At 39.2% G+C, this 15,904-nt stretch overlaps 2 pseudogenes; both read left to right on the top strand.

Annotated features, from left to right (window-relative positions):
• Positions 1 to 9,139: 9,139 nt before the first annotated feature.
• Positions 9,140 to 10,663, top strand: LOC141547448 (ELL-associated factor 1 pseudogene; annotated as a pseudogene).
• A 3,319-nt stretch (positions 10,664 to 13,982) lies between these two features.
• LOC141546984 (lysine-specific demethylase 4B pseudogene) lies at positions 13,983 to 15,385 on the top strand (annotated as a pseudogene).
• The last annotated feature ends 519 nt before the right edge of the window (positions 15,386 to 15,904 follow it).

The following is a 15,904-nucleotide window of genomic DNA, read 5'->3' as shown; positions in this document are numbered from 1 at the left end:
ATGAAGAAGTTTAACAACATCCTAAAAAAGGGTAACAAAGGAAATGAAACATTCACAAATAGAAAATCAAAAATGATCATGCTTTCGAATTTTAGCCATCATTGTTAAAAATCATTGCCTATTCTTTTTTTACCCATCTGCTAACTATAGACAAATAGAAAGATACATATTGCCACCTGTCAACATCCTATTGAAATTGAAGTTGAATCCTGCACTAGAAAGAAGACTGAATGTTGAAATAAGATTTACTTTACTACTTCTAAGACCAATGTCATTGAACTTTATATATTTGTGATGGGTGAATGTGTATTTATTCAAATTTCTTTTTTTTTATTTCTGAAACCTTCAATATCATATTAATGCTATTTGTCAAGAAAACAAGCTTTTAAAGCACTCACTATATAACAGGTGCGGCTTTAAGTACTAGTGGTACAAAACAAAAATGTGAGCCTTTCCCTCTAGGGATTTTAGTTTAACAGTAAAGATAGCATGCAAATGAATAATCATTAACAAAATACAAATATAGATGTATATAAGACAACCTCAAAGAGAAAGGAAAATAGTGATAATTCAGGATTAAGGACAACAAGATGCTTCATGACCATTGTTGAGCTTGAACTTAGACTTCAAATAAACTAAGTAGGGCTTTCCAAGTTGGAAAGACAAAAAGGGAGAATATCCTAAAGATCAGTGACAGCACATCTTCCTAGCTGTGTGAGCAAATCACTTAAGCGCAGTTGCCTCAGCAAAAAAAAATGAATAAACAAAAATAAAAACAAACAAACAAAAACAAAAGCAAGCAAAACAAATAAACAAAAAACTAAACCAATGATGGATGACAGCATATGGCATGAATTTACAGATACAGTGACAGTGACATATATTTGAAACATTAGCATGCTAGCTAATTTAGCTGGGTGATGAACTATGTGAAGGAGAGTATTGGAAAGAAGAATAGAAAATTAGATGAAACCCAAGTTATTAAGAAATTTAAATGCCACCCAGAAGATTTTCTGCTTAGCATTAGAAACAACAGGAAACTCCTCCACTTGACTTCAATAAATTGACATTAAGGAGATGATCAGATCTGATGTTTAAAAATCCACATTGGCAACAATTTGCAATCTTAATGGATTGATAAGACATTTATTAGATATACTGTTCAATTGTAAATGGGAGAAGATTTATGACTCAAATTTCAACATGAGTGTTCAAGAACAATAGAAGTCTTTAAGCACAATATGTTTTAGAATACAAACCAGCAATGATAAAAATATGAAAAGCACATGTTTTATGTTAATAGGTACAATGCATCTTTGTTAAACTGAAATAGACACTTAAATTAACAGGTTTTAGAATGAATAGAAAAAAATAATTTAATTTTTATTTTATTTTATAATTATAACTTTTTTTTTTTGACAGAACATATGCATGGGTAATTTTTTACAACATTATCCCTTGCACTTACTTCTATTCAGATTATTTCCTTTCCTCCCCCAACCCCCTCCCCAAGATGGCAGGCAGTCTTATACATGTTAAATATATTACAGTATATTCTAGAAACAATATATGTGTGTAGAACCGAATTTTTTGTTGCACAGGAAGAATTGGATTCAGAAGGTAAAAATAACAGTTTACTCTCCTTTCCCAGTGTTCCTTTTCTGGATGTAGCTGATTCTACTCATCATTAATCAATTGGAATTGAATTAGCTCTTCTCTATGTTGAAGATATCCACTTCCATCAGCATATATCCTTGTACAGTATCATTGTTGAAGTGTATAATGATCTTCTGGTTCTGCTCGTTTCACTTAGGATCAGTTGGTGTAAGTCTCTCCAAGCCTCTCTGTATTTCTCCTGTTGGTCATTTCTTACAGAACAATAATATTCCATAACATTCATATACCATAATTTACACAACTGTTCTCCAATTGATGGGCATCCATTCATCTTCCAGCTTCTAGCCTCTATGAAGAGGGCTGCCACAAACATTTTGGCACATACAGGTCCCTTTCCCTTCTGTAGTATTTCCTTGGGATATAGGCCCAGTAGTAGTATGGCTGGGTCAAAGGGTATGCACATTTTGATAACTTTTTGGGCGTAATTCCAGATTACTCTCCAGAATGGTTGGATTCTTTCACAACTCCACCAACAATGCATCAGTGTCCCAGTTTTCCCACATCCCCTCCAACATTCATCATTATTTGTTCCTGTCATCTTAGCCAATCTGATAGGTGTGTAATGATATCTCAGAGTTGTCTTAATTTGCATTTCTCTGATCAATAGTGATTTGGAACACTCTTTCATATGAGTGGAAATAGTTTTAATTTCATCATCTGAAAATTGTCTGTCCATATCCTTTGACCATTTATCAATTGGAGAATGGTTTGATTTCTTATCAATTAAAGTCAATTCTCTGTATATTTTGGAGATGAGGCCTTTATCAGAATCTTTCATTGTAAAAAGGTTTCCCCAATTTGTTACTTCCTTTCTAATCTTGTTTGCATTAGTTTTGTTTGTGCAGAAACTTTTTAATCTGGTGTAATCAAAATTTTCTATTTAGTGATCAATAATGGTCTCTAGTTCTCCCTTGGACACAAACTCCTTCCTCCTCCACAAGTCTGAGAGGTAAACCATCCCATGTTCCTCCAATTTATTTATGATTTCGTTCTTTATGCCTAAATCTTGGACCCATTTTGATCTAATCTTAGTATGTGGTGTTAAATGTGAGTCCATGCCAAGTTTCTGCCATACTAATTTCCAGTTTTCCCAGCAGTTTTGGTCAAATAATGAATTCTTATCCCAAAATTTGGGATCTTTGGGTTTGTCAAACACTAGATTGCTATTTTTATTCACTATCTTGCCCTGTGAACCTAACCTATGCCACTGATCAACTAGTCTATTTCTTTGCAAAAACCAAAAGGTTTTTGGTGACTGTTGCTGTATAATACAGTTCTAGATCAGGTACCGATAGACCACCTTCACTTAATTTTTTTTCATTACTTCCCTTGAAATTCTCGACCTTTTGTTGTTCCATATGAATTCTGTTGTTATTTTTTCTAGGTTATTAAAATAGTTTCTTGGAAGTCTGATTGGTATAGCACTAAATAAATAGATTAGTTTAGGGAGTATAAGCTGGCAATTCTTAATGAAATTCTATGAATCTCTATGGAAAGACTTAAGAATTTTAATTTTGCTGGGGGTTGAGACAAAATTTAATTCAAAATGTTGATAGTTAGGGAAATAGAAGCTGTGATGAGAAAATAATTAACTTTTTTTCGAATGGATGGAAAATGTCTTCTTTCTATGAAGAATAACTTTGAAATTATAGAATGAACTATAGAGATGGCCAAGGTAGATAAAAAAAATGGAAATGTGCTTTTAATTATCTTCCCTCCAAATGAAAATATTCAATTTGTCAATCACCTTCTGTTGATTCTTGTTTTCAAAGCACTTGGAAGAGTTCCTTAAATAGATGGGTTTCCTGCCCTGCTCTGTGGGAACATCCTTTCTTCTAGTTTGTTTTACACTTTTTAATGAGAGTCAAATTTTTTGGGCTCCCAGTTCAGTAAGTTCTGCACCAGTGAATGAGGTAGTACTTCTGATGTCATAAAAAGAACCCTCAGAGGAGTGTCTAGGGATTCAGGGCCTGTCTTGGTTAGTCCAATTGTTAATTGTGTAACATTTGACAATTCATTTCTTAGCTCTGAAAGTCATCATCCCTCTGTGCAAAATCATTCTAATGAAACTTGTACTTCCAACCTCAAGGTGTTCATGGGAAAAATAATTTGAAATGGGTCAAATGCTTCATATAGATGAGTTCTTATTAATTATATAAAACTGATAACAAATGACTGTTAATTGTTTGAAATAATGAGTCAAATATTTATATTCTTTTGGGGGGGGGCTTCATGAGAGAGTATCATCTTTGTGGAAGAAGATATTCATCATGTTTCTCCCCTGAAATTTTAGAAAAGAGAGCTTAACTATTGAAAGAATTGTGCCAAAATTAAATGTAGCAAAGAATCTTGACAGGAAAGACCCTCTTCCCAATCCAATTAACTAATCAGAGACATCAACAGGTACAAAGAGAAAACATTTATGTAATGCCTGCGAGGGAGAAGCCCAGACACACACCTGGGAGCCATCCCAACCCCTTCCATCTGCTCCTGCAACCCAACCTGCTTCCAGGTTTGTCCAGGCACTAAAAACAAAAGACTGGACCCTTCTCATTGGAGAGACTAAAAGGACATCATTATCCTTGACCAATAATCACCAATGCTGGCTGCCTCCCACAGGTGACATCACTCCCTGCAACTTCTTGTATCTCAGGTTCAAAGTTCATTCCTCCATGGAGTAAATGACCTCCCCCAAGGTCCAAAGTTCTGGGAAAAGGGATCATATGATTCAATACTGAGAAATACTTCATCCAATCAGTTCCATTCATTGCTAAGAAAGGTGGCCAAAAAAATAAAATTAAGGAAGACCTGAGTTTGATGCATTTCTCATACATTTACTGTCTAAATATTTAAGTTTAGGCATTTTGCTTATATCAAATTGAGTTTCTTCAGCTGTAAAAATAAAAAAAAAAAAAGAAACAAAAGAAACCTATAATGATAGCGGCATGTACCTCATTAGATTAGAATAAGAATCAAATATGTGAATGTCTTTACACTGGTTAATAGGCTTTAAGAATAGAAATTATACAGCTGCTGCTGCTTTTAATACTTGATTGGTTATTTTCTCTTCTCCTAAAGGACAAACATTACATCACTATGTTGGGATCAAATTACAGTGTGTCCAGCTACTGCTGATCAGATCAGAATGAAATCAGATTGCTCCACCCCAGGTTGGGGATAAATAGTGTATAAGCAGAGCATGTCCCTAAACAAGCCAAAAGGCAATCAGATGGAAGAAAGGGATAGAGTTTAGGAAAAATAGAGTTGTATGCCTTAGAGTATACTGAGATATTCCCTGGAGAAATGAAATCTATTCCTGTTCAGCCTATGGATCCTTTGCCTCCAGGCACAGTAGCCTTGACCATTTCACTTTCTGAGAGTGCTTACAAAACAGTGTTCATCCATACACTGATGTGGGAAACTGGAGAATGTGTAGCTAATGTCCTAGTCACTAACACAGGTAGACAAAGTGTGATTTATCAAGCAGGAGAAGTAGAAGTATCAGGCTTATTGTTATATACCCCTAATAAGCAATCTGGTGACAATCGCCCAGATTCTGACTCCAATGAACAAAATCCAGGAATATATTGGACAGCAGCTGTGACAGCTGATTGACCTATGCTTACTATTTATATAAATGTAATACCATTTGAAGGATTGGTAGAGAGGGGTGCAGATGCTACAGTTATTAGACGTGCCAAGTGGCCCAGTCACTGGCCAAAGGTTAAGGCAGAGGGGGCACAGTAGATAGAGCACCAGCCCTGAATTCAGGAGGACCCGAGTTCAAATATGGTCTGAGACACTTAACACTTCCTAGATATGTGACCCTGGGGAAGTCACTTAAACCCAGGCTCAGGAAAAAAAAAAAAAAAAAAAAAAAGTTAAGGCACACACCTACATGTGTGGTGTAGGAGGATCAATAGCAGCATAAGTTAGTGCTATGTCTTTGAGATAGACATTTGAAAATGAAACAGGAGTTTTTACTGCTTTTGTGGTTGAAAAATTCCCCATCAATCTGTGGGGAAGAGATATTTTATAACATATAGGATTAAAAGTAAGCACTTTGGCTTTGTAGGCAAGGCTGCTGTTGAAGGCCTAATTGGACTCTTACCGGTTTCAATTCAGTAGAAGACTGAATCACCAGCTTGGGTAGAACAGTGGCCCTTAAGAAGTGATAAAATTCAGGTCTTATTAGACATAGTACAAGAACAAGTTGACCAAGGACACTTTTGGCCTTCCCTAAGTCCTTGAAATTCCCCAGTATTTGTGGTGAAAAAGAAATTTGGAAAATGGAGGATGTTCAGTGATCCAAGAAGAGGAAAGGACCAGATGGAAAGTATGGGAATTCTTCAGCCTGGACTTCCATCTCCTACTCAGTTGCCAAGAGAATGGCCTCTTTGGGTTATAGACATTAAGGATGGTTTCTATTCCATCTCTCTAAGAAAGGAAGATATCAAAAGATTTGCTTTTTCAGTGCCTAGTGTTAATTTGGCTAAGCCTTATAAAAGATATGAATGAACATTTTTGCCACAAGGAATGAAAAAACAGCCCTACTATGTGCCAAATATATGTTGCTGCTGCTCTTGCTCCAGTAAGAAAAGCATTTCCTAAAGTAATGTTGTTACATTGTATGGATGATATTTTGGGATGTGTACCTGAGGAACAAATGTTAAAAGCATGTCTACAAAAGTCCATAGAAACACTGAAGTACTACAAAATGCATATAGCTACAGAAAAAAAAATTCAAAGAGATGATCCTTTTCAATATTTAGTATATGAAGTATATCCTAAGATACTCACAATACAGAAGCTTTCTTTAAGAACAGAGAAGTTGGACACCTTAAATGAGTTCCAAAAATTAATAGGAGATATCCAATAGATGTGACCAGGTTAGGCTTAACTACCAATCAACTGCAACCTCTATATGACATTTTAAGGGGAGACAGTGCTTTGAATTCCCCACACCAGCTTACAAAAGAAGTGCAAGAGGCTTTGAGAGAAGTTGAACTGGCTTTATCCAATGTGGTTGAAAGAGTCACTCAAAAACCCTTGGAAATATCACTTTTTGCTACAAAAGAGGCACCCATAGTAGTCCTTCATCAAAGAGACAGTATGATTGAGTGGATAAGCCACCCAGTGCAAAGAGAACAAAGCCTTACTCTTTACCCAGTGCTTGTGGGTAGAATTTTATTACAGGCCATTAAAAGAGTAGTACAATTATCTGGGATGAGTCATCCAAAAAGAAACACATTCTATACTAATGCACAAATTAATATATGCCGTGAGAGCATTTCATAATGGCAAATTTGATTTACCACAGCTCCAAATTTTGCACATGGGTCTCCATTGAAGATAACCCGGCTACTACATAATAGGCAATGCATTTTTGAAGAAAAGGTTTCTAAGGTTCCTCTTACATGACCAATCATCTTTGCAGATGACACCAAAGAAAATATTTTTGCTAACCACTTCATGATTTATCCATAAAGAGAATAGTCAGAAAACTCCTTTTCAGTCCACTGAGCACAACAAATTATTTGCTGTCCTGTCATTTGCTCTCACTTATTACCCAGGAGACATAACTATAATTACTGATTCATCCTATTCAGTAGGTGTGGTAAAAAGAATTGCCACAGCCCAAATAAAATTTACAGCCTCTAATATTTAACAGCTCTTTAAGGAAGTTCAAGAGCAAGTGAGAAAGCATCCAAGCAAAAGTTATATGTTGCATGTCTACTCACATAGTGGACTTCCAGGTACTATTTTTGATGGAAATTCAAAGGCAGATAGCCTTTTCACTATGTTATCCAGTACTCCTTTATTTCAGAAAGCACAAGAATCTCATTCTAAATATCATCAAGCTGCTCAAGCTTTACATTTACAAATTGGAATAACAAGAGAGCAATATAGGAGCATTGTAAAAAGCTGTATAGCTTGCCTTCCTTTCCACAATCCTACACTCCCTCCAGGGAAGAATCCTGGTGGTTTCAGACCCAATGAAATCTGGCACATGGATGTGGCCCATTATAAATCTGTTGGTCATCTGTCTTTTATCCTTGTGGTGGTAGATACCTTCTCAGGATTCACTTTGGCAGTGCCAACAGCAAAAGAGACAACCTGAGTGGTCACTGAATTCATGTCCAAGCATTTTGAATTATGGGTGTGCCACAAGAAATAAAAACAGACAATGGGCCTGCATATACTTCTAAATATTTTGTGCACTTTTGTGCACAGTGTACGATTTTATACACCATTGGCATTCCTTTTAATCCTCAAGGTCAGGCAATGGTAGAGAGAAGAAACAGAGACACTAAGGCAATCCTCAAAAAAGAAAGGAAAGCAGGAGCCACAGGTAACCTTAGAGAACTTCTACATTTAGTTCTCCATATCATTAATTTTCTAATTTTTGACAAAGATGCATTGGTTCCTGCAGACAGGTTTTTTAACCTGTGGCAGTATCCAGTGTGAGAAGCTCCACTGTCCTTAGATAATCACCAGGTGATGTTGGGAGACCCAGAAAGTGGTGAATGGAAGGGACCAGAGAGGTTAGCTGCTTGGTGGAGAGGCTTTGCTTGTACTTCTTTAGATGGAGAAGGAAACAGATGGGTGCCAATGAGTCTTATTCTCCTTGTTCATAAGGGAGAGACAGAAAAAGAGAAAAACAAAGGAGAAGATCTAAGAAACATCTGACACTGAAAGAGCATGGCTGATAAGGAGACTGTTAAAGATTCCCTAACACAAGATAAGGCTGTTAAAGAACTTTAAAACCAGAAGGAATCATTGGATTCCCTAACACAAGATGAGACTAATGCACAATGGACTTATGGACTTTAATAAATTCTCAATTTATAATTATTTGATTATGTTATTTGTTTCATACTTCTAGCATGTATAATGTTACTATGTTACAATATATATATGTTTATATAAATATGTGTAATACCTCCCATATTGATGGAGTTATGTTTCAAGGCCATGACCACCCTATGTTCTAAATCAAAAGAAAGGGAAAGATGTTGGGATTACAAGGTGATAACTCAGGTTGTCTAAACAATTCTCTAGCTCAGAGTTGACACCTTTAGCAGTTGACACCTTTAGTTTTCTCAAAAGGAGTTTACACATTTAAAGGAGTTTTCACTTTTAAAAGGAGCAAGTTGATTGGTTGAAGGATTTCCCACAAGCCCCTGGATTCTCATCTGCCCATTCTCTGGGAGGATAAAAGAGACAACATGGGGCCTGGGAAGCAGTCTGGATTTGGGAAGGACTAGAGCTGGAGGAGATTCAGAGCCAGCATTCAGGAAGAAGAAGAAGAGGCTGCTGGAGAAGAAAACCAGGAAACCTGCTCCCAGAGAAGGATTCCAACTGAGGGAGCAACCTAACTTTACACAGCACGCCTATACTGAGAGGCACTGAGGAGGCCGCCCTAGGAGCCACACCGGGCAGTGAATACAGCCAGATTCCAGACAGGGAGAGAGCCATGAAGGGCACCAGGAACCTGCTGGTGGACGGCAAGGAGAACTGCCTGACGTTCGGGGACAGTTTCGAGAAGAGGCCCAAGTCCTACTTCCACAGGATCGGCTATGATTTGAAGCCGGCCTCTGTAGGCGCATCGGGGGAAGGTGAACTCCAGGTGAGCAAGGGAGACGAGGTCAGGGTCTCCCTGCCTCACTTCCCTGGAGCTGCAGCCCCAAAGACTGTCTTCAAAGGAAACAAAAGACCCTATGAGGCAGACTGTATTCTCCTCATTAATCAGGATACCGGCGAACGTGTGTTGGAAAAAGTCAGCAGCAGCCCTCAGGTCAAGAAGATGAGAACTGAGGGAGGGAGCAAAACCCAGGTAAGAGTGGAAGCGCCCCCTGCACCGGCACCGCCCACTCCCATAGCATCGGGATCCCTGCCTCACTTCCCTGGAGCTGCAGCCCCAAAGACTGTCTTCAAAGGAAACAAAAGACCCTATGAGGCAGACTGTATTCTCCTCATTAATCAGGATACTGGAGAATGTGTGTTGGAAAAAGTCATCAGCAGCCCTCAGGTCAAGAAGATGAGAACTGAGGGAGGGAGCAAAACCCAGGCAAGAGTGGAACCGCCCCCTGCACCGGCACCGCCCACTCCCATAGCATTCCGAGCCGCAGGGAAGACACCTGTTGGACCAAAAGCCTGTCCTGTGGAAGAAGATCTTCTCGGGGAACTCCAGTTGTTGGACATTAAGAGAGAGCTGAGAGCCTGGATGGAGCAGATGGACATGTTCACAGACAGCAGCTCCTCAGACTCTGACAGCTCCAGCAGTGAAGAAGAGGAGCCCGCCCCCGGAGGCTCGTCCTCCCAGCATCCTCCTCTGCAGTTCCCTCACAGAATCCCTCTGGGGAACAGCAGCACCAGCCAACTCCCCGACAATAACCGGCTGATGAGCATATTGCAAGAAGATTTACAACTGAGTGACTCCAGCAGCAACAGCAGCTCCTCTGACTCTGACTCTGAGAGCTCCAGTAGTGAAGAGGAGGAGCCCGCCACAGCCAGAGCCGCGTCCTCCCTGCATCCTCCTCTCCCTCACAGAATCTCTGTGGGGAACAGCAGCAGCCAGCTCCTCGGGAATAGCAGGACAATGAGCATATTGCAAGAAGATTTACAAGTGAGTGACTCCAGCAGTGAAGAGGAGGAGCCCGCCTCCAGAGACTTGGCCTCCCAGCATCCCCCTCTCCCTCACAGAATCCCTGTGGCAAACAGCAGCAGACAGCTCCCCGGGAATCACCAGCTGATGAGCATATTGAGAAAAGATTTACAACTCAGTGACTCTGAGAGCTCCAGCACTGAAGACCAGGAGCCTGTCACAACCAGAGCCTCTTTCTCCCAGCGTCCTCTTCTGCAGTTACCTCACAGAAGCCCTCTGGAGACCAGAAGCAGCCAGCTCCCAGGGAATGACCAGCTGATGAGCATATTGCTACAAGATTTAAAACTCAGTGACTCTGACAGTGACAGCAATGACTAGCCTTGGAACTTCCTGCATCTGAATTTGTTAGAACATCTGGATAGATGAAGGACACAAGCAGAAACCCACCCCCAAGGAGAGCCTTTGGCCCTTAGTGAGCCCTGAGTCTCACTGAACCTGAGCAGTGTAAACTTTTATATATTATAGGCTTACATTTTTACCTCAGAATCTGGGTAGCATGTTAAAATCTGGGTAGTATAAAACAAACAAACAAACAAAAAACAAAAAGAAAAACAAACAAACAAAAAAAACAACTTCCCAGGTCTATTAGAAGTATAAGACAAAGTAAAAATAGAAACCCCCACTCAATCACATTCACCTTCAGAAAGAAACCCCAAATCAGAAATAATCAAAATTCAGAGGATTCAAAGAAAAAAAAAAAAGTGTTGTGAACAGCCAAAAACAATTTAAGAATAAAGGAACCACAGTCAGGATGACACAGGACTACTCTGACAACTGACTTTAACTTATTTAACATATGTTGTTTCCATCTAGGGGAGGGGTATGGGGGGAAGGAGGGGAGAAATTGGAATAAAAGGATTTTCAAGGTCAATGCTGAAAAATTACCTTGAAGATAGATTGAAAAATACATCTTGTAAATAAAGTTATGTTAAAAAAAAAAAAAAAAAAAAGAGTAATGCCCTGTCTTTGCAAAGGATGAAAGTTACAGGTTTGTTGATGGTTGTGGAGAGGCCAAGGACTAACTGGGAGAATTTTTTGCTTCTAGGAAGGCCTGTCCCTCCTTCATTTCTCTAAGGGAGACAAAGGTCCATCTGAGCCAGAGACAGACTCAGAAGGGTTGAGAAGGACTGGAAATGAGATGTTCCATTCTTTGACTGTTCTCCTCCTTGCTGGCTCTCCCTCCTCCTGCACTCCTCCACTAAGATCAAGACTGGGTCAGATGAGCAGACTGTCACAGAGAGCAGGAGGAGATTGGGAGAGATGCAGACTGAGACAGGGATCAGACTGACAGACAATGTAAAGGAGACTGTGACAGACACAGATTGTAAAGGAGATGTGATTCTAGATTCTAGTCCAGACTGTTCTCAATGGGCTCCTTTCCTCTTCAACTAAGCAGGGATTTAGTAAGTCTTCAATATATTCAAGTATTTCTCATCATGATGACTTTAAAGTCATACAAGGAGTTGTCAACTTTGAAAAAAAAAAACAATTATATTAAAATGTCCATAACTACTGGAAGAAGTCTGTTTCTTTACTTTTTTTTACTAATTTGATAGGCAGAGACCTTACCCATAAATTCCAGTCCAATATTTTCTTCAGTAATTTTTCAAAACTTGAAATGTTGAGCATAGCTTTAAAAATAATACAAAGTAGACGCTTAGGCTGATATTTAAATAGATAAGAAAGACTATGAATAGGGGTTTCATATTTATTTGGATTTTATTTCCTCCTCTCTATGTAAAATTTGAGTGAGGATCTGGTGATTTATTTCTACTTTTTGTGGCCAAAGCAGGTTGAAATAGTGGTGTGGACTTTTTTTTGGCAGGGATGTTGAAAAACAACTAGGAAGAAATTACGGCCTTAGTGCCTTTTATCAGAAATCTTTAGGATTGAAGAAGGCAGCCTACATAACATGAGTTCTGTATATCTTCAGTTTAGTTAAATGATATTTAAATGACATTATAAACTATTATTTTTTAAGGAGCTTAAGGAATCATGTAGCATGTTTTTCATTTGAAAGATAGGTAAGCTGAAACTCATATTTCCGACAAGATGGGGGATCATTTTAATATATAATTGCTGGAATGCATGTTGAGATTTGGTGAGAGATCAATTTGTTATGATTGGGATTGATTGAAGATCACATTCTGCTAGAACAGGTAGAATGATGATAGACTGCAAGTCTATATCATAGGAAATCAAATGAATCAATGTTGACATTGAAGCTAGAGAAGAAATGACATAATTCCTAGCTGTTGATGATTTACTGTCTTTCTGTTCTTTATAGTATATGGCATTATAGTTTTAAAACTGAAAAGAAATTTAGATTAAATTGATCCACTGTTAGATGGAGAAACTGAGGAACAGGCAAGTTAGATACTTGTCCAACTTGAGACAGGTAGTAAGTAGTAGAAATGAAATCAAAACACTAATCCTTAGATTTTAAATCAAGATTGTGTGTGTGAGTGTGTGTGTGTGTGTGTGTTTGTGTGTGTGTGTGTGTGTGTGTGTGTGTGTGTGTGTATTTATTTATTTATTTATTTTGCATCTTACTACCTACTTGTCTTCCTAGGACTTTCAAAAGAACTAACTACTAGAGCTGTCTTTCTTTTACAGTGACTAAACTCAGATTTTCTCTGCTGACTTTATTCCGTCAACTGGTTTTACTCTCTCATATGTCTATTATTTCAGTGAGCCATTTGCAGCCAGCTCTCACAGTGGGAAAACAGGAAATAATTCCTTTTTAAAAAGCTTTTGAAAGCATTTTAATTTATTTCCATTTGTAAATGTTATTACAATTGAGTGATTTATTAATCTTAATGAACAGTAATTCCAGAATGATAAACTTTGTTCAATTGAGATATTTTTAATTTAGAAATTCTTCTGTGTCTCTCGATTACTGATTGAAGATAGCCTGCTATACTGGTATTACTACCACTGAAACGAAATTTTTTACAATGTTCTTTTCTTCAAGGAACTCAATTTTAGTTGTAGACTCATAATAAAAGATAAATGAGATGAGATGACCCATCATTTTGAAAGCTATTCTAATGAATGAAGAAGTTTAACAACATCCTAAAAAAGGGAAACAAAGGAAATGAAACATTCACAAATAGAAAATCAAAAATGATCATGCTTTCGAATTTTTAGCCATCATTGTTAAAAAATCATTGCTTATTCTTTTTTTACCCATCTGCTAACTATAGACAAACAGAAAGATAGATATTGCCACCTGTCAACATCCTATTGAAATTTAAGTTGAATCCTGCCCTAGAAAGATGACTGAATGTTGAAATAAGATTTACTTTACAACCTCTAAGACCAATGTCATTGAACTTTATATATTGTGATGGGTGAATGTGTATTTATTCAAATTTCTTTTTTTTATTTCTGAAACCTTCAATATCATATTAATGCTATTTGTCAAGAAAACAAGCTTTTAAAGCACTCACTATATAACAGGTGCGGCTTTAAGTACTAGTGGTACAAAACAAAAATGTAAGCCAGAGGGGCCACAAAGGGGGCCAGGCCAGAGCTAAGGAGCCAGGGGTGGCTGGCCCAGCTTCCCCATGAAGGACTGAGGAAGCTGACTCACAAAGCAGCAACCATAGGGTTTGGAACTGAGCCATTTGGAATTATGGGGTCTGAGAATCCAAGTCTACACAATCCGAGTTGTAAGATCATGACCTTCCGTCCTACCATTGAGGAGTTTCAGGACTTTGGGAAATATGTGGCCTACACTGAATCCCAAGGAGCTCACAGAGCAGGACTTGCTAAGGTGATCCCACCCAAGGAGTGGAGACCTAGGAAAAGTTATGATGACATTGATGACATGGTGATTCCAGCTCCTCTTCAACAGGACTATCTGGGTTATTTACCCAGTATAACATAAGGAAGAAAGCCATGACAGTGGGAGATCATCGCCACTTGGCCAACAGTGAAAAGTATTGTACTCCTCCACACCAAGATTTTTGAAGATCTGGAACGTAAAATACTGGAAGAACCTGCCTTTTGTATCTCCAATTTACAGCGCTGATATCACTGGTTCTTTATATGATGCTGATGTGCAGGAGTGGAATATTGGGAATTTGAACACCCTTTTGGACATGGTGGAACACGAAGGTGGGATGATCATAGAAGAGGTGCACACTCCCTACCTGTACTTTGGCATGTGGAAAACCACCTTTCCCTGGCACACGGAAGACATGGATCTCTACAGTATCAATTACCTGCACTTTGGGGAGCCCAAGTCTTGGTATGCCATACCTCCAGAACATGGGAAACGTCTGGAACGCCTGGCAAAAGGCTTTTTCCCAGGCAGTTCTCAGGGATGTATTGCCTTTCTCCGTCACAAGACGGCTCTCATCTCTCCCTCCGTCTTAAAAAGTACGGCATCCCTTTTGATCGGATCACTCAGGAGGCTGGCTAGTTCATCATTACTTTTCCCCTATGGATACCATGCAGGATTCAATCATGGTTTCAACTGTGCTGAGGCCACCAATTTTGCCACATTGAGATGGATTGACTATGGCAAGATGGCTACTCAGTGCACCTGCTGAAAGGATATGGTGAAAATTTCAATGGATGTTTTTGTGAGACTGCTACAGCTGGAGCGCTATGAACTGTGGAAGCAAGGAAAAGATATTATTGCTTTGGACCACATGAAGCCTACAGCACTCACTAGCCCCGAACTGAGTGCTTGGAAGGAGACCAAGGCTGTGCTGAAAGCTAAGCTCCTTGGGAGACAAATTAAGGAAAACAGACACTGGAAAAAGACTGAGGAGGAGAGAAAAACCAAATACAGACAGGAAGAGAGAGCAGAACAGAAAGCCTGGCCTATGGTCCCACAAAAAAAGAAGCCAGCCTAGGAGGCATAAGGCGGAAGACCAGAAGTCTTTGGGAGAGAAGTTATGGCTGCAGAAACCCTTTGGGAGGAGGGGCAAAGTTAAGGAAGAACCCAAATATGAGGCTGATCTAGAAGAAGAAGAGCAGCACAAAACTCCTGAAGGCAGTGAAGGCGATGGTAAGACCAAACTCTGAGGACTATGGACAGAATCCTGATGACCTGGCCTTCATGGAGAGCCTCTTGCAGTCACAATACCAGCCTGGAGCCCAGAGCCACATGTTTGGTACAAACTCAATTTTAGAACCAACATCTCCTGACCTCCTCCACCCCCACCCCTGACCCACTTTGACCCAAGCTAAGCACCCAGGCAACAGTGGAACAAGTGGACAGCCCTCTCCCTGACCCATGCAATAACTTGCTGTGAATTCCTTTCATCTATATTGAATTTGACCATCTGAGAGACTTGTCTGGCCACAGGCTACCTGGACTCTGCTCAACACACTGCTGATGGTCCTAGGAAAGGAGGCAATGGTAACCTCTCAGATTGCCTGTCACCCGGAGGCTTTAGAACAGCTTCTGCTCCTGGAGCCCAGGGATGCCTGGCTCTTGTCTTAGGCTAGGAAGGATTAAAGGTTACATTACAAAAGCAAAAACTACTCAGATTTGTAAACCATGTAAAAGCTCTCATCTTGAAAAGTACTATTCACTGACTA

The sequence above is a fragment of the Sminthopsis crassicaudata genome, chromosome 6, assembly GCF_048593235.1.
Source record: "Sminthopsis crassicaudata isolate SCR6 chromosome 6, ASM4859323v1, whole genome shotgun sequence".
Lineage (NCBI taxonomy): Eukaryota > Metazoa > Chordata > Mammalia > Dasyuromorphia > Dasyuridae > Sminthopsis > Sminthopsis crassicaudata.
Note: the sequence above shows the minus strand (reverse complement) of the source record. Positions and strands in the feature narration are given on the sequence as shown.